Source organism: Aotus nancymaae, unplaced genomic scaffold (assembly GCF_030222135.1).
Source record: "Aotus nancymaae isolate 86718 unplaced genomic scaffold, 86718_ANA_hifiasm-v0.15.2.pri h1tg000011l, whole genome shotgun sequence".
Lineage (NCBI taxonomy): Eukaryota > Metazoa > Chordata > Mammalia > Primates > Aotidae > Aotus > Aotus nancymaae.
The window spans coordinates 14,364,625-14,380,034 of NW_026988422.1; the positions used below are offsets into that span (position 1 = coordinate 14,364,625).

The window sequence follows — 15,410 nt, forward strand, 5'->3', positions numbered from 1 at the left end:
CGCCCCGGCCCCAGGCGCCAGGCCGTGGGGGGAACCCGAGGGGTGGCGGCAAGTGCGTGGAGTCACTCAGCACACACTCGGCCTCTTCGCGGGGTAAGGGTTTCTCATAGTTGGCGTCTTCTAAAGGAAAAACACTGCAATGAGGGACTCAGCGGACCGGGCGCGATGCAGCCTGTGGGAAGCATCCGTAGCTGTGGGCGCAGAGGGGCGAGGCCGAAGCCGAGTGACCTGAGCTGTCTGCGGGGCTGGGGCAACGGTGAGAGAGGGATGTGTGTGTTCCCGCCCGCAGCGTCCTCTTGGGGTTTTTGTTGGTGTAACTGTGAGAAGGTGTGGGAAATGAATCTCTGGGTGGAAAGGGGCTGTGGGGAGGACGCAGAACCCAGGAAGAATTTTCTGCGGGGGTTTGGAAGGGCCTGATTAATTTTCAGGATGCTCAATGTGAATTTGCCTTTCCAGGTGATGGGAGAATGCTGAGGAGTGGAAGGCAGGCAGACCCGAAGGAGTTAATGGCGCCTTGGGGATTTGTTTTGCCGAGTTTTGTTTTGGGGATACGGGTGGTAGTGGCAGAGTTGCCTGAAACAGAATTGTGCTCCTCCAGAGATGTGGCAGTAGAGCTAAGAATACCCAAACCACACACCAGCAATCCCAAACAGGCACTTTCTGGGTGTGGTGGGGTGTTCTGCTGCTCCCCTCATCACTTCTTTGCAAGTTCAAATGGGTTCACATAAGTTTTTGACCCAGAGTTAACTCCTTGCGTGGACTGAATGAAGATTGTATTTTGGTTTCAGGCCTTTGTGCCACCTCCAGATGCACTGTGCCCAGCACACGTGTGTCACCTAGTTCTTTGTTGCCCAGAACTCTGCACACATTGACCATTGGATGAATGTCATTTTAAAGCTCCTTCAGTGTGCAAACATTTCTGATTTATTCCACGTCTGGGTTCTAAACAGGCAGCCCAGCTCTGGGATGGTTTTTTCATCCCTTTGGTTACAGCCAATAAATCAATCTTCGTTTTCTCAAGGGCAGCGTGGAAAATATTAAACCACAGTCTTGGGCGGGGTGTGGGGCTAGCATGCCCATACATCTGGGTGACCTGTCTTCTGAACTTAAAGTTAATCTGAGGCAAGAGCTTAGCCATTTTGAGGTGTGTAACAGGTTTCCCAGAAACATTTCTGAGGTCTTATAATTGGTACTTTTTAATGGTCTCATAATTGAGACCCAGCAGCTTCTCGTGGTAATCTTGAAGCACCTTGGGGTCAGTGGGACAGAGGCCGGGTAGAAACAGCATTAGAGTTATTATTTTCCTGCTGTATGAGTTTTTCAAATGAGTTTATGCAAAGAAGTAAAAATGAAAGAAGGAAGAGTTGCCTCATTGGGCCACTTTGCTGACACTGCCCTCCCCTGTATAGATTTATCCCTTGGAATTTGGCCCTGGAGGAGGCTGGAGGCTGTCTACACACCTATGAAGCCTGAGGATTGAGACCTCAGATACGGTCTATTTTATCCTCTATCGAGATACTTCAGAAAGGCAACACTGCAAGAGACGTTCGCTAGGGAGAAACTGTCTCCCATGCTATAGACCATTGGCCTTATTTGGAAAAAGAGTTTGCTAGAAGCCAGGATGGTTAGTTATTTAACTACACCTGGAGAGGAGAACCCTGCTTAGCTGTTAAGTGGAAGCCAGAGGACCCTGCTTAGCTGTTAATTGGAAGCGAGAGGATCCTGCTTAGCTGTAATTGGTCAGCCAACCTGTGATAAGGAGTGTAATTTATGTTCCTTTCTACTCTCCAAATGGGTCCAGAGATTTTCCTTTCCTTGAAGTGATTTTTCAAGTGTTTGGGATCCCAGCTCTCTTCAACAGCATGGTTTCCATGTCCTAAGAATGAATAAGAGATTTTACTCATGAAATAATTCAGTTGACTTCCACATGGTCCCGCAGGGTTTTTAAAAAGGAGGGCAAGAAGTGAGCCTGATGTGTCATAGTGTTCCATGTGCCCTAGGGGGTCTGGGTTCAAATATCAGCAAAGCCACTAATGTGGCTAATGAATTAGGGTTTGTCACTGTGTCTTTTAAAGTACAACAGAAAACTCAGGTGCACCAAATAATTGCTATCCAATACCTTGTGGCCTCTGAGTAAGAAAATACTAGGCACCAAAAGATATTATATATTTGGAATTTGCTTTCTTTCCTCCAAACTTTAAGCCCTCTTGCTATCTGGGAAAACATGGGAGAGGGGAAGAGAATCAAAAGTTGGCTGGGAGAGGAAAAAAAACGATATGTTCCATTTAGGAAAATCTGTTTACTCTAACATGTAACTTGTCATCTTCACACTTCAATTCAGCAAACATTCATGATGCATCAGACACCAGGCTGAAAACTTCCTTGTCCCAGGAGAGTAAGCTTTCTTAGTCGAAGGATGGTTCCTCCTCAGTTTTTCTTTTTATTTATTTTATTTATTTATTTTTTTTATTGTACTTTAGGTTCTGGGGTACATGTGCAGATCATGCAGGGTTGTTGCATAGGAACTCACATGGCAAAGTGGTTTGCTGCCTCCATTGCCCCGTCACCTATATCTGGCATTTCTCCCCGTTATCCCTCCCCACCCCCTGCTGTCCCTACCCTAGCCCCCCACCAACAGACCCCAGTGTGTGATACTCCCCTCCCTGTGTCCAAGTGTTCTCATTGTTCAATACCCACCTATGAGTGAGAACATGCGGTGTTTGATTTTCTGTTCTTGTGTCAGTTTGCTGAGAATGATGGTTTCCAGATTCATACATGTCCCTACAAAGGACACAAACTCATCGTTTTTGACTGCATAGTATTCCATGGTGTATATGTGCCACATTTTCCTTGTCTAGTCTATCACTGATGGGCATTTGGGTTGGTTCCAGGTCTTCGCTATTGTAAACAGTGTTGCAACCTCCTCAGTTTTTATTTATTGCACAAGCATCTACTTCTAATTAAGAAAATGTTTTTAAAATTATCCACAATCCTATGCTGCAGTGTGACTTGTGTTGTTTATCACGTGCATGCATTTTTTTTACATAGTTGTGATAAGAGTATAAACTTTTGTCATCACACAGCCCTGATGTATCTCTACATTTTTTACTGAAGACTCACAGAGAACAGATAGAGCCAACTACTTTGCTATTGGTTGGAAAGACCCAAATCCTAAGCGTGCTCCCGCATGGAGCCTTAACATGTAACATTTTCATAATTTATGAGGTTGACTCAAATATTCGGTATTGGGGGTGGGATGGGAGAAGGTATTTGGTTTTTAATCTATAAATCTGTGTTTATGAAAAGCTTGCCTAAAGAAGGTTTTGCCTCGTTGGAGCCCTCAGGGTTGGTAATGGATAGAGAAGAGGAGGTAGAATGCAGGAAGGAAGGTTTAGAGGATCCATCTCAAATGGCACTGCCTTTTAGGAGAGTTAGGAAACAGGGGTTGGAATCTAAGCTCTGCCTGTGGACTTCATTTACACCGACTCAAACCGCTGAACTAATAATCTGTTCCTACCTCTCTGCTGCCAGAGTTAGACACCTTCCCCAAGTTTGCCTGCTCTTTCCTGTCCATCCTTTTATTATTCCACCATCTTTTTCATTCCTGCCACCACTACGCTTATTGATGCCCTTGACAATTGTTGCTGGCACATGGCTGGGCCCTCCAGTGCCAACCTATGACCATCCCACTCATTCTCTGATTCTTATAATCAGATTACCACCCAGCTTAAAAACAACCTAGGTTTAAAATCCAGGTTTTTCTTTCTTTCTTTCTTTCTTTCTTTTTTTTTTTTTGAGACAGAATGTCGCTCTGTCACCCAGGCTGGAGTACAGTGGCACGATCTCGGCTCCCTGCAACTTCCACTTCCCAGGTTCAAGTAATTCTCCTGCCTTAACCTCCCAAGTAGCTGGAACTGCAGGCGCATGCTGCCACATCTGGCTGATTTTTGTATTTTTAGTAGAGACGGGGTTTTACCGTATTGGTCAGGCTGGTCTTGAACTCCTGACCTCAGGTGATCCACCTGCCTCGGCCTCCCAAAGTGCTGGGATTACAGACGTGAGCCACTGCGCCCAGGCTAGAATCCAAATTTCTTAATGCTCTGCTGTGTGGCTCTGTCCCACCTAATGATAATATGACTTCAGTAGGAGCCATCTTCTCCAGTCTAGTAGCTGACCCTTGATTTTTTGCTGAGTTCATTCCTTGTCCTCTGTCTTATCACCCCAAATCCCTTCCATGTAAGCTTGACTAATTTTTTATGAGGCCTGCTTATAATGTGTTCTTAAGAAATATTTGATAACTATTGATGAAAATGGACTACTGAACACAAAGGTAATGGTTTTGTAAAGTGCAATCACTGTTCTTAATCCATTTTTCATTTCAGCAAGGAACCAGGAAACTGGACATTTCAGGAGGCCTATGGTTTTAGAAAAATCTCTTTTCTTCTGTTTTCTTATTTATAAAATGTACTGATAAAGAATTACTATGGTTTGTAACGATTCACCTTGTAAAAAGCAAATACTTCAGAACTGTTTATTTTGTTCAAAAGACGAGATAATTTTCTTTTTCCTCAGTTTCAGAACAAGCTTCCTGGAACCCATGACCCATGAAGTCTTGTCAACATTCATACCGTCTGAGGGTAGCAGCTCGAAAGTAGAAGAAGTAGGTGAGGTTTCTGTTCAGTCTGATATCTCTGGCCTATTAGGTCAGCCATTTGTTCATGTTTTGTGTTACCACTTGAAGATAGTGTTTCTTATCCGCAAGTATTGGGAGTCCAGCTTTGAGGGGAATCTGGACTGAACTTCAGGTTAGTTCCAGTTTGGCTCATATGTTCTTTTAGTCAAAGCCTGTGATGACGATGTGAACCCCCTTGCTCTGAGGCAAGCTCTGTCAGGCATGTTAAATACAAACCATTTACTGTGGGATTTGGAGTCCAAGCTTGCTGTGAAAAAGTCCTGTGTAGGTTTGGACGAGGAAAGCCATGTGTTTATGTCTCTGTCAGTGGTATCACAGCGAATCCTTGTGGTCTGATGTGCTGGGCAATGTTTGTCTCACAAAAATCAGCAGGATTGTGCTTCTTCCCATCTTCTGAAATAAAATTAGGAAATAATTTCTCTTTTCCTAATGGTGAATTTGGCCTTCTCTTCAAAGAAGGTCTTTGATGTTTGGGGCAGGATTATTGGGCAGTAAGAGGAAATCCGAGCAGAAGGACACAGTTAATGTAATTCAGTTGCCAGAGAAAATGTGGAGGAAAGTCTCAACCCATTCTCCTGGTTAGCAATAGGAAAGTGCATAATATGGGTAGGGTGGGTAGGGCTGAAGAAAAATTATTGGAAGCTGAGCAAAGGAATATTTATTCTTCTCCAAAGTGAGTTTGGACAGTGTTGGACAAGAGGACGGTGATGAAGTATGTGAGGTTGGCGCCTTCATCCTTTGAACAAGCTTTTATTGAGTGTTTGCTGTGTGCCTGGCGTCAGGCGTGGGTGGGCAGGAATTAGTACCAGAGCCCATGCCATCCAGAATCCTATTACTGACGGGAAGGGAAACACAGAGCACTGCAAAGCAAACTCTAGGGTTGAAGTACTTGGAATGGGTCCGTTAAGAAAGACTTCTTGGCCTGGCGAGGTGGCTCATGCCTGTCATCCCAATGCTTTGGGAGGCCAAGGCAGGAAGATCACTTGAACTCAGGAGTTCTAGACCAGCCTGGGCAACATGGCAAAACTCTGTCTCTACAAAAAAAAAAACAAAAAAAAAAACTCCAAAAATTAGCCAGGCATGGTGGCATGTGCCTGTAATCCTAGCTGTTTGGGAGACTGAGGCAGGAGGATCACTTGAGCCCAGGAGGTTGAGATTGCAGTGAGCTGAGATGGCGCCACTGCACCCCAGTCTGAGTGACAGGGTGAGACCCTATCTCAAAAAAAAAAAAAACCAAAACAAAACAAAAGAAAAAAAGAAGATTGGATAACATTGAAAGGTCAAATTGTGCAAAAAAAAAAAAAAAAAAAAAGAAGACTTCTTGAGAGAGAGGAGTTACTGCAATCTCGGGCAAAGTCTTACAAGCAGAGATGGGACCAGTAGTACCAAAATGTGCTTTGATCTCTCCCTGTATGTGTTGTTCATTATGTTCTTCCTTAAAACTCCTTTTTTTCCTCAGTGAATGGTTGGCTTAAGTATGCTGGAGACACAACATTTCACATTCAGAATAGTTGTTTTTAAAATACTTTTTGGAAAGTTAAAACTTGGTATCTGCATTAACTGTGCAAGCTCAGAAATCTGGGTCTTAAATGCCTAAAACCAGTTATTGAGTAGCTTCCTGGGAGAAAAGGAGAAATGTGTGATTTTTAAAAAATTTCATGTACATGAGATTTTAGCTGAGAATCCTAGAAATACATGCCTGAATTCAGCTTTTTACCTTTCAATTCCATTTGCCATTTGTTTGACCGTCTGTGGCTCTGAAAGCGTTCCCAGAGTACCAAGTGAGGGGACATTTATTTTAAGGACATGAAAGTTGCCGGGCTCTCAAGTTTCCCAGAAACCTCCTAGACTGTTGAGAGGAAAATAGCACACAGGATGGGAGCTACGGTGAGGAAAGCGGGGCCTGTGGAACTGGCTGGCCGTGGAGGCCTTGGAGCCTCCTTCCTTCCCCCACTAAGTCTACAGGACTTTGGAAGAGAGCCCTCCCCCACCTTCCCTGGCTCTGCCAATATTTTTCCAGATTACTCCCTGCCAAGTGCCTTTACTAGTCTGAGCTTACCTAATAGTACAATCCTAGCAGGTTTATTAGGTGTGGGTCACAGTTAATTGGAGAGGAAAATTGGGAGGTTCTGGGTTTATTAGTTTTTCTATGAAAGCAGAGGCTGCTCTTAAAGATTTCAGAAATCATCTTCCCCACCTGTCTTTCTGTTTTCAGTCTTATGACTATCATTCCACAGTGGTGTTAAGATAGCTCTTCCTTCTTACATAGCTGTGCCAAAGTGAGAGAGACTTAATAATGCAGTTAGCACAGTCCCCTCTTTTGCAAGTGACACCACATAAAGTCATGGAAATTCACAGCTGTTTACCTCTGTCATTATGAATGGATGTTTTGTAGTGAACAAGTTATATACAGCAGACCGTGTTATAGCCAAGAGTTAGAGTCTAATGGATCATCAATGTACAGGCCTCTGAAATAATCACCTGCAACCTTGCCTTGAGAGTTCTGGTGGTCTGCCATCTGTGAAGGCCCCACAGTCAGGTGCTTTTCATTCTATAGGCTTCTGTTGCAGAGCTGGAGGCTGGGGCGTTAGGCCTGGCTTTGCCTGTCTGGACTGTGGCAGCTTGCCAGCAAGTTTCACTGGGTGGTCTTCAACAATGGCAGAAGGCGGGTGAGGGAGCTCAGCTCTCCTCCCCAGAAAGGAGCAACAAGGTGGCTTTCTGTAGGTGGGTTTCACATTGGCAGCCAATCCCTTTGTCACTGACACACCATACAGGTCTTGAGTGTGGGTGAAAAGAATTGAACAGGTTGCCTGAAGGTGATATTGTGATGGGGTTAATTTGTGTTCCCTTGATTTTACAAATGAAGCCTTGTGTTTATGTGGCGAGCCTCCCTCCCAAGAGAAGGAGCACACGCAAGCAGCAGGTACTCCTCATCGTGTGAGGGGAGAATTATTATTCTCACTTGTCATGGGAGATGCAAACCTCCCAGTGCAGCCTTTCACCCCATCGCTTAGACAATCAGCTGTGGACCCAGGGCGCAAGCTGAGGTCGGCTAGTCTCAGTGCCACAGAAGCAGAGCTGCCTGCCTGTGTTGCCCTTCCAGCAATGGAGAGAATGATAACTGCCATTTAGTGAGCACCTACTGTGTGCCAGTCTTTGTGTTAAAGTACTACAAGCATTATCTGTGCAATCCCCCAGCAGTCCTGTGAAAATGTGCATTATTTTCCTATTCTGCAGACAAGCTAAAGCTTAAATGATTGTAGTGACTTGTTCTGGTCTCACAGCTGGTAGATGACAGAGCCAAGATTTCACTGCAGGTCTGCTGAGTCCAAAACTCGAGTTTTTCATGAAAAAGAAATGAAGCAAGCTTTCTCTCACAGCAGAGCTCTTCTTGCTTGGGAAAACTGTTTTTTTGCAGCTAACAAAGTATAAGGGGTAGGTGAAGGTCTTTGTGAGACTTGCCATTAAGAGACTTAAGTTTAAAACTGGGACTACAGCTTGGAGATTTTGAAGGGCTCAGTAGCAGCCCCATAAGAGAAGCCAGGCTTTGTGGCTCGGCCAGTGTCAAACTTTGCAGCCAGTGGCTTTGTGGCATAGCTGGTGTCAGACTTTGCAGCTAGTGGCTTTGTGCCACAGCTGCAAACTTTACAGACAGTGGTGAAAGCCACCTTCACCTTAGGTTTCATCTCAGAATATGTCTGTTGATTTTTTTTTCCCTTCCCCGGGACGTTGTCTGAATTGGCTGTCCTGGGTCTGTGCTTCCACTATACCTGCCAGGTGAATCCTTTTGCTCCTAGGATCTCTGCAAGTCTGATCAAGCAGGTCCTCCATGCTCTTGGTGGGGCGAGGGGGAGAAGATATTTGGCCCAGTAGATACTTTTTACTGGTCAGGAGAAGTGGCGGCTTGTACAGAAAATACCCCGGGGAAGGAAGTAGCAGCTTTGACAGACAGGTAACTGACAGAAGATGCTACCTTCCAGGCAAATACTCATAGAGCAGCCACCAGAAAGAATTCGACAGGCAGTTACCTGCAGAACAGCAAACAGACCTCTCTACTGGCTTAGGAGAGTGATGGCAATTTGGCTGAGGAGGACGTGTAGTTAGTTACTCTTGTTCCTTGTTTTTCTGTGACAAACATGGAAAACTTGAAGCCAAGGTGTTCTGGGTTTGGGGGCACAGAGGACACCTGGGCTTAAGAGATAATTATGTGACCAGCTACTTGGGTAATGGAGAGGAAGTCATGGAAACTCAGTGTGCCTTTATTTCCCTGTCTTTATACGCTGCCTCCTCAGAACATTATGAAGAAGCAGTGAAAGGTGAGAAGTTTTCCCTCTAATGTGAGAAGTACCTTCTTACCCTCAGAAGCCCAAGGCCGTTGGCCTCTGTGCTTGCCCAAGATGTGTTAGATGAGATATTCTAGGGAACTGGCCAGAGGTTAGAGTCTGGGCACAAGGGATTCATCTGCTTCTGTGGTTCTGTTTTTATTTTCTCAGGGCAGAAGCCTGGATTGGAGGCATTTTGGTCGTATTGTTAGAGACACTCCTGGATCCGTCCAGACAAGCTGCCTTTCCCAGCCTTGTGGGACCAGGCAATGAAGGAGCTCAGGTCCAGGGGCAATTGAGAGAGGAAAAGAACTCATGGCCAAATAATTCTGGTTAGCATTCTTTGAGAGAGGAAGGAACACGGGCATCTGTGGAGTTTCTGGAGCTCCCATCTGAGAGGACAGAAGTCAGGAATGAATCTTATTAGAAGAAGGGTGAAGTGTGGGGAAAGATGGCTGTGTTGCAGGAAGGAGCCATATTTCTGGAGTCGCTTCCAGGTTTGAGATTGTGCAGCATTCTGGTTGAGGGGAGATTTTGGAACAAGACAAGCCGGTGTTTCAGTTCTGGCTTTGCCAGTTGTTAGGTGTGTGACCCTGGGCAAATTATGTAGACTCCGAGAACCAATTTCTTAGGATTATTGCGAAGGAGAGGCAAGATAATCCACATAAAACATACAAAATGTACTGGAAGCAACAAGTAGAAGGTAGCTGTTATTAGGGAAGGAAAGAGGAACAGAGTGAAAGGAGGTCACTGGTGGGATTGGGCAGCTAGAAGGATGAGCAGGTGGGAGAGCCCAGCGATAGAGCCCCCACTGACTCACGGTTTACAGAGAGAAAGAAATGTGAGGATGGAGAGATAGAGGAGCATGCAGAGGGGCAAGGCCCTGCCCCAGGTGCACCATTCTATACCAGTCCTTGGTCCTGCTCACTGGGTAGATAAACCCCCCAGACCTTCCCCTCTGCTTCTTCCCCATCTCAGTGTATCCCATTCTCCCAGGTGTGCCAGAAATCTTGGAGTCATCCTTGACTCTGTTCTTTCTCTCATGCTCCACTTTAAATTGGCCAGTAATATTGGCCTTACCTTCAGAATGTTTCCTGAATCCTATGCCTTCTCACCGCCCTGTCTTCTATCAACATTTCTGACCTGGATTATCAAAATTAGCTTCCTAAGTGTTCTCTTCTTCCACCCTTCCCCATAGTTCATTCTTTATAGAAAAGTCAGTGTCGCACTTTTGAAACAAAAGCTAGACAAGGTCACTTCTCTGCTAAGAACTCTCCATGGCTTCCCGTTTGATTGAGAGAAAATATCCAAACACCTCACAGTGTCCTCACCTCACCCCTTCCCTAGCAGGCCTCCCTTCCCCCTTTGCCCACTCCCACAGCCATGTCAGCCTCCTCGTTGCTCCTCACCCTGGCTGGGCAGCCTCCTCCCAGGGGCTTTGTGCTTGCATTTGCCCACTGTCTGGAAGGCTCCTCCCCAGATGCCTGCACAGCCCCCTCCTTCTTTTCATGGTCACCTGAACCTGGCCACACTTTATCAAACAGCACTGCCGCCATCCTTCTCTCTGCCTTCAGCCTCGTTTCTTTTCCTCTGTGTTTTTGCCTCCTGGCTTGTGTTTATTTGTTCTTCCGGTTATTGCCGGCTTCCCCTCATCAGTGGAATCAGGGACTTTGTCTTCTTCCTCACTGTCTTCCTAGTGCCCAGAATAGAACCTGGTTGGTAAGTGGTGCTCAGTTGTTTTCTTTTTTCATTTTTGCTAGTTTGCAGGCCTCTTCTGAATCTCAAAAGGGATGTAATAGAAGTTTCAAACAAAATGAAATAGTTACATCTCGATTTATGTAAGAAAATGCATTCTAGAGTATATGTATATGTATATGTATATGTATATGTATATGTATATGTATATGTATATGGGGGAAATAAGAGAGAGGTCCTGAGAATGCTAATGTTAGAGCATCTGTTTCAGAGAAGCCAAGAAGCAGTGTGCAAGGCTGCAACAGAAAGAGCCCAGTGTCTTCTCTTTTCCTCAAGGTAACTGCCCTCGGGAGTATCCGTGGGTGTACCAGTTGCTCCATGTCAGGGGATGTAAGCATGGATGTCCTGTCTGCCTTTCCTCATCACGTAAGAGGAAGCTGTTGATCATCTGCTTTGTGCACAGCACTGTGCTAGGCCTGGCTAGGAGACGCAAGGGCCCAGCTCCTGCTCTTATCCCACCAGCAGTTTGCAGTCTGGTTGGTTCATCTGGGATTTCCTGAGTGTGCCTGGCTCATCCACTTTGCCATTCTACTCCCTTAGCAACATGAGTTGAATTGGACTTCTGTTGATCTGGTTTGGAACCACAAGCCAAGTACATAGGGTGAATTTTAAAACAGTTTAGTTTTCCACACACCAGAGAGCCTGTGGTAGGGCCAGTCCTGTGCCAGGCACACAGGTGACAGAGACGGTCGCTACCATTGGAGAGTTGACAGGCTGTGGAAGTAAGGAACTGTGCATTTCGATGGTCACCCAGAGGGGGACAGATCTGACTTAAATTGCGTCCCAGTCACTTCTGACTTGGTTCTAGATTTAGAAGCTGAGAAAAAAATAAAAATAGGGATAAAGATCCCAAGAGGTCTTGTGCTGACACCAAAGATGGACAGATGTGCCTGAGAAATTGCACAGGCAAATCCCAAACCCCACATGTAAGCCTCTCAGGGAGCTGGGAGAATAGCCGAAGCCTCTGGCTCCAGCTTTGTTTGGTTTTGTTTTTAATTAAAAGCCTTTTAAAAAAAGTTTCAGGTGTATAGAAAAAGTTAAGCAAAAAAATCCTATACAGACTTGCCATTCCAGTTTCCCCCAGTCACTTAACCCCCACCGGGGTCCCCTACTATTAACATCTTATGTCAGTATGGTTTATCTGTTAAAACTGATGAGCCAATATTGACACATTATTATTAACTAAAGTCCATGGTTTACATTAGGGTTCACTCTTTGTGTTGTATATTTTCTGGGTTTGACAAAATGTGTGATGACCTATATCCACCATTACAGAATCATACAGAATAATAATAGTTTCACTGCCTAAAAATCCCCTGTGCTCCACCTATTCATCTCCCCTTCCCTCCCGCAGCCCCTGGCAACCACCAGTCTACTATTGTCTCTCTAGTTTTGCCTTTTCCTGAATGTCATGCAGTTGGAATCACACAGCCTATAGCCTTTTCAAGATGAGCTTCTTTCACTTGGCAATCCCCTTCAGTTTTAAGTACGGCTTTCTCTCTTTCCCTGCCCCATACACACTTCCAGCTGGGGAGCAGGGACTGGAAAAGGAGGGGCCCAAAGCTGTATGCTGAGACCTGTCCCCCACCCCCAACCAGAGCTCTTCGGGTCTGCAGTGTGGTCCCTTTACCAGCGCCCACCGAACATGCCGGCCCTGGCGCTACTGGCGTTTAACCCAGCTTGGTAAACTGTCAGGAGCTGCCTGTGTTTGGGTTCCACATCTGGAAATATCAGCTACGCAGACCTTCCCATCCCTAAACAGAAAGACACGAGGAGCACATGGGCTGTTTGCCTTCCTCCTCAGTAGTTTGTTTTACTTGCTTTGGAGCTGCGGAGAGCAGTGGGGAAGTGAGCGTGCCCTGGGCAGGCAGCGCTCTTGCATGCCTCCGTCCACATCCGGTGGTGGTGGCAGGCCACAGGTCCCTCAGCTTCTGAAGTTTCTGCTTTTGGTCCCGCCCAGATTCCAGCAGTGTCTGTGTTGAGCCCTGAGAATGATTGAGCACTAGGACCTGTTTTGTGGTCATTAAGGAGGAAGACCAGTAAGACATGACAAGTTTGAGGGCATTTTCCCTGCAAAGAAGTGCCTCTTTCTTGAGTCAGCCTCGAAGATTAGGATTCCCTGGGAGTTTGGTGACAGAACCCCCAGGATTCAGAACCCTTACCAGCCACTCTCAACACAAGGCACTCTGGAGGACAGGTGATGATGGTGGATTTTATACGACATAGAATAAGGAAGATCCTCCAAGCCCACTCCAACTCTGGACTGCATTTAAGAGAAATGAAAGTGCATGTGAATTGGAGGGGGTCATGTGGACCATCTGATCCAGGCTGAAAAGCTCTCAGGGCTGAGGAAGGTAGACAGGATTCCAACCCTGAGGAGCAGGGCTTAAACTTAAACCTGCTGGGCACAGTGGCTCATACCTATAATCTCATCACTTTAGAGGCCAAGGCAGGCAGATTTCTGGAGGCCAGGAGGTCAAGACCAGCCTGGCCAACATGGCAAAACCCCATCTCTACTAAAAATACAAAAATAAGTCGGGTGTGGTGGTGCATACCTGTAATCCCAGCTACCCAGGAGGCTGAGGCACAAGAATCACTTGAACCCAGGAGGCAGAGGTTGCAGTGAACAGAAATTGCACCACTGCACTGCAGCCTGGGTGACAGAGCAAGACCCTGTCTCAAAAAAAAAAAAATTAAACTCCCAGCTTCTATGGCTTCAAGTTTGGAGTAAATAGAGAGCTGAGGCCAGCCAGTGTCTTCTCATGCTGAAAGACACTAGCCAGGTATTTATTTTAGTGTTCAGTACAGAGGAGGACTGAGACTCACAGAACAACTCAGAAAGTCAGCTTTTGGACTATGGAAATTCCATGCTGAAGATCCAAGTCCACACCACCTCCCCCTCTGGTTTCTTCACATGGCCTATCCTCCAATCTATAGCCTGACCAGTGCTCACTAAGAGCACTGGCCTGCCATTCAGTGGCTCTGCCTACCCCACGTAAGTGCAGACTAATAATACATGTCCCAGGTTTGTCCCTGAGACTGTGAATGCTAATGCGATGGACTGTTTAAAGCCCTTTTAGCTCTTCAGAGAACCACACTCTACTGGCAAGCTAGCCTTGCTTTTGTTAATTATGGAATCAGGGTGCAGTCTCCTGGTGCCTGTCTTTTTAGGTCTAACTGTAGAGACTGGGAGGCTGTAACAGTGATTATGAACCTTCAGCCCATCTAGAAGCCTTGGCTCTTGCCTCAGTTTACCTGGAGAGGCAGATAATAAAGAACTACTGAACTGTGTAAGTGTGGGACCCATGTTCCCTACCAAATCCAGCCTTCACTTCTAAATCTCCCTTCCTACATTCTGCCCCCGGAGTAGGTACAGTTAGTCCCGAGAAAGAATCCCAAACTGGCTTCCGTAGATACACACCAGGTAGTGTGTTTATGACCGGGGGCCACATTTTCTGAAACAGAAGACAAGTGTATGATCTGACAAAGCATTTGTTTCTTTTGTTTTTTCCTAATGTTGGGGTGGGGTGGAGGAATTTCAGGCTAATTTATAAATATCTTGTAATACATGAAAAAAAAAAAAAACACTTTTATCATAAAGAGTGGCATTCTGTACAGTAGGGCTGTCCAGAACCTCCCAGTGGTGTGGTCTTGTGTCAGAGCAGGAGGTACAGTGAGCACAGAATGGGTCTTTCTCCACGTGGGGGGCTTCACTGAGTGCTGGTAGAAAGAAGTCTCTGGTGTGGTCTGGGTCTTCCCTAGTACTTTCTCTCCAGAGCAACCTGTAGACATGAGGGTGGGCTCCTGGATTTACTGACCACCATCCCATGTCCTTCTCCAGGAAAAGCCAGCCTCCAAGGCATTGGAACAGGGAGGCCCCTTAATAACTAAGTTCCAGATCCCTTGAAAGTCAGGAAGTAAAGAAGAACTGCGTGTCCAATTGTGATGGAATCTTAAGCAGGCAGAACTAACTTTCCCCACATGAGAAATTAACCAAAATGCCAATGTTAATATCCTTAATCTGGATGGGGGAATGGTAGTGAGACCTTATTTCTGCGCATCTCAGCCAAGATGAACCTGGCTAGGGGTGGTGACCTGTCTCCCTTGTGGGAATAAGGCTACCTACTAAAGCTTGTGATGCCCACTGCAGCCTGCCTCTCCTCTGTCACTTGAGTTTTAGCACTGAACTGTGCACCTGGGAATGGCAGAACCTCAACAGGGGGATCCTCTTTGCAACTGGTGGAGCCTAGGAGCAGGAGGCTAGAATTATCCCCACCCCCTCTGCTCCTTCCCTTCTTCATGCCTCTCCAATTCCCCACACTTTGCTCCGGCTGTAAACAGTGGTGCCTGATCAAGCTGGCAAGGCTCCATGTGTTACCTGACAGCAGCACATTCATGCCTCTCAGTCAGTTGCCACAGGGGCCTGAAGACATGTGCAGCCATCAGAGTTGCCTTTCAACTGACCAGTTAACAGATACTGAGCACTAAGCCTACTGCCTTCAAGATAATCTGTATTCTGCTTTCTGAATATTTCTCAGATGACAACAAGAGATCATACTGCCTTGAATTGCACGATCCATATAATCATAGAAGAGTGCATGGCTTAGGGTAGGGGCTTTGGTGGTCTCCATTATTCTTAT

The 15,410-nt window shown here is 46.0% G+C and overlaps 1 protein-coding gene across 4 annotated transcripts in view; it reads left to right on the forward strand.

The window, feature by feature from the left end:
- The window catches only part of BOC (BOC cell adhesion associated, oncogene regulated), a 248,985-nt gene that overhangs the window by 173,832 nt on the left and 59,743 nt on the right, over window positions 1-15,410 (forward strand). For 2 of the 4 annotated variants that reach the window (XM_021668841.2, XM_064374608.1), the window contains exon 2: window positions 4,573-4,664. The gene's annotated coding sequence lies outside the window, so the exon portion shown is untranslated. Of the gene's footprint in view, window positions 1-4,115; window positions 4,665-15,410 lie in introns of those variants that run through there. The other 2 variants (XM_021668843.2, XM_021668842.2) reach the window with 2 other exon arrangements.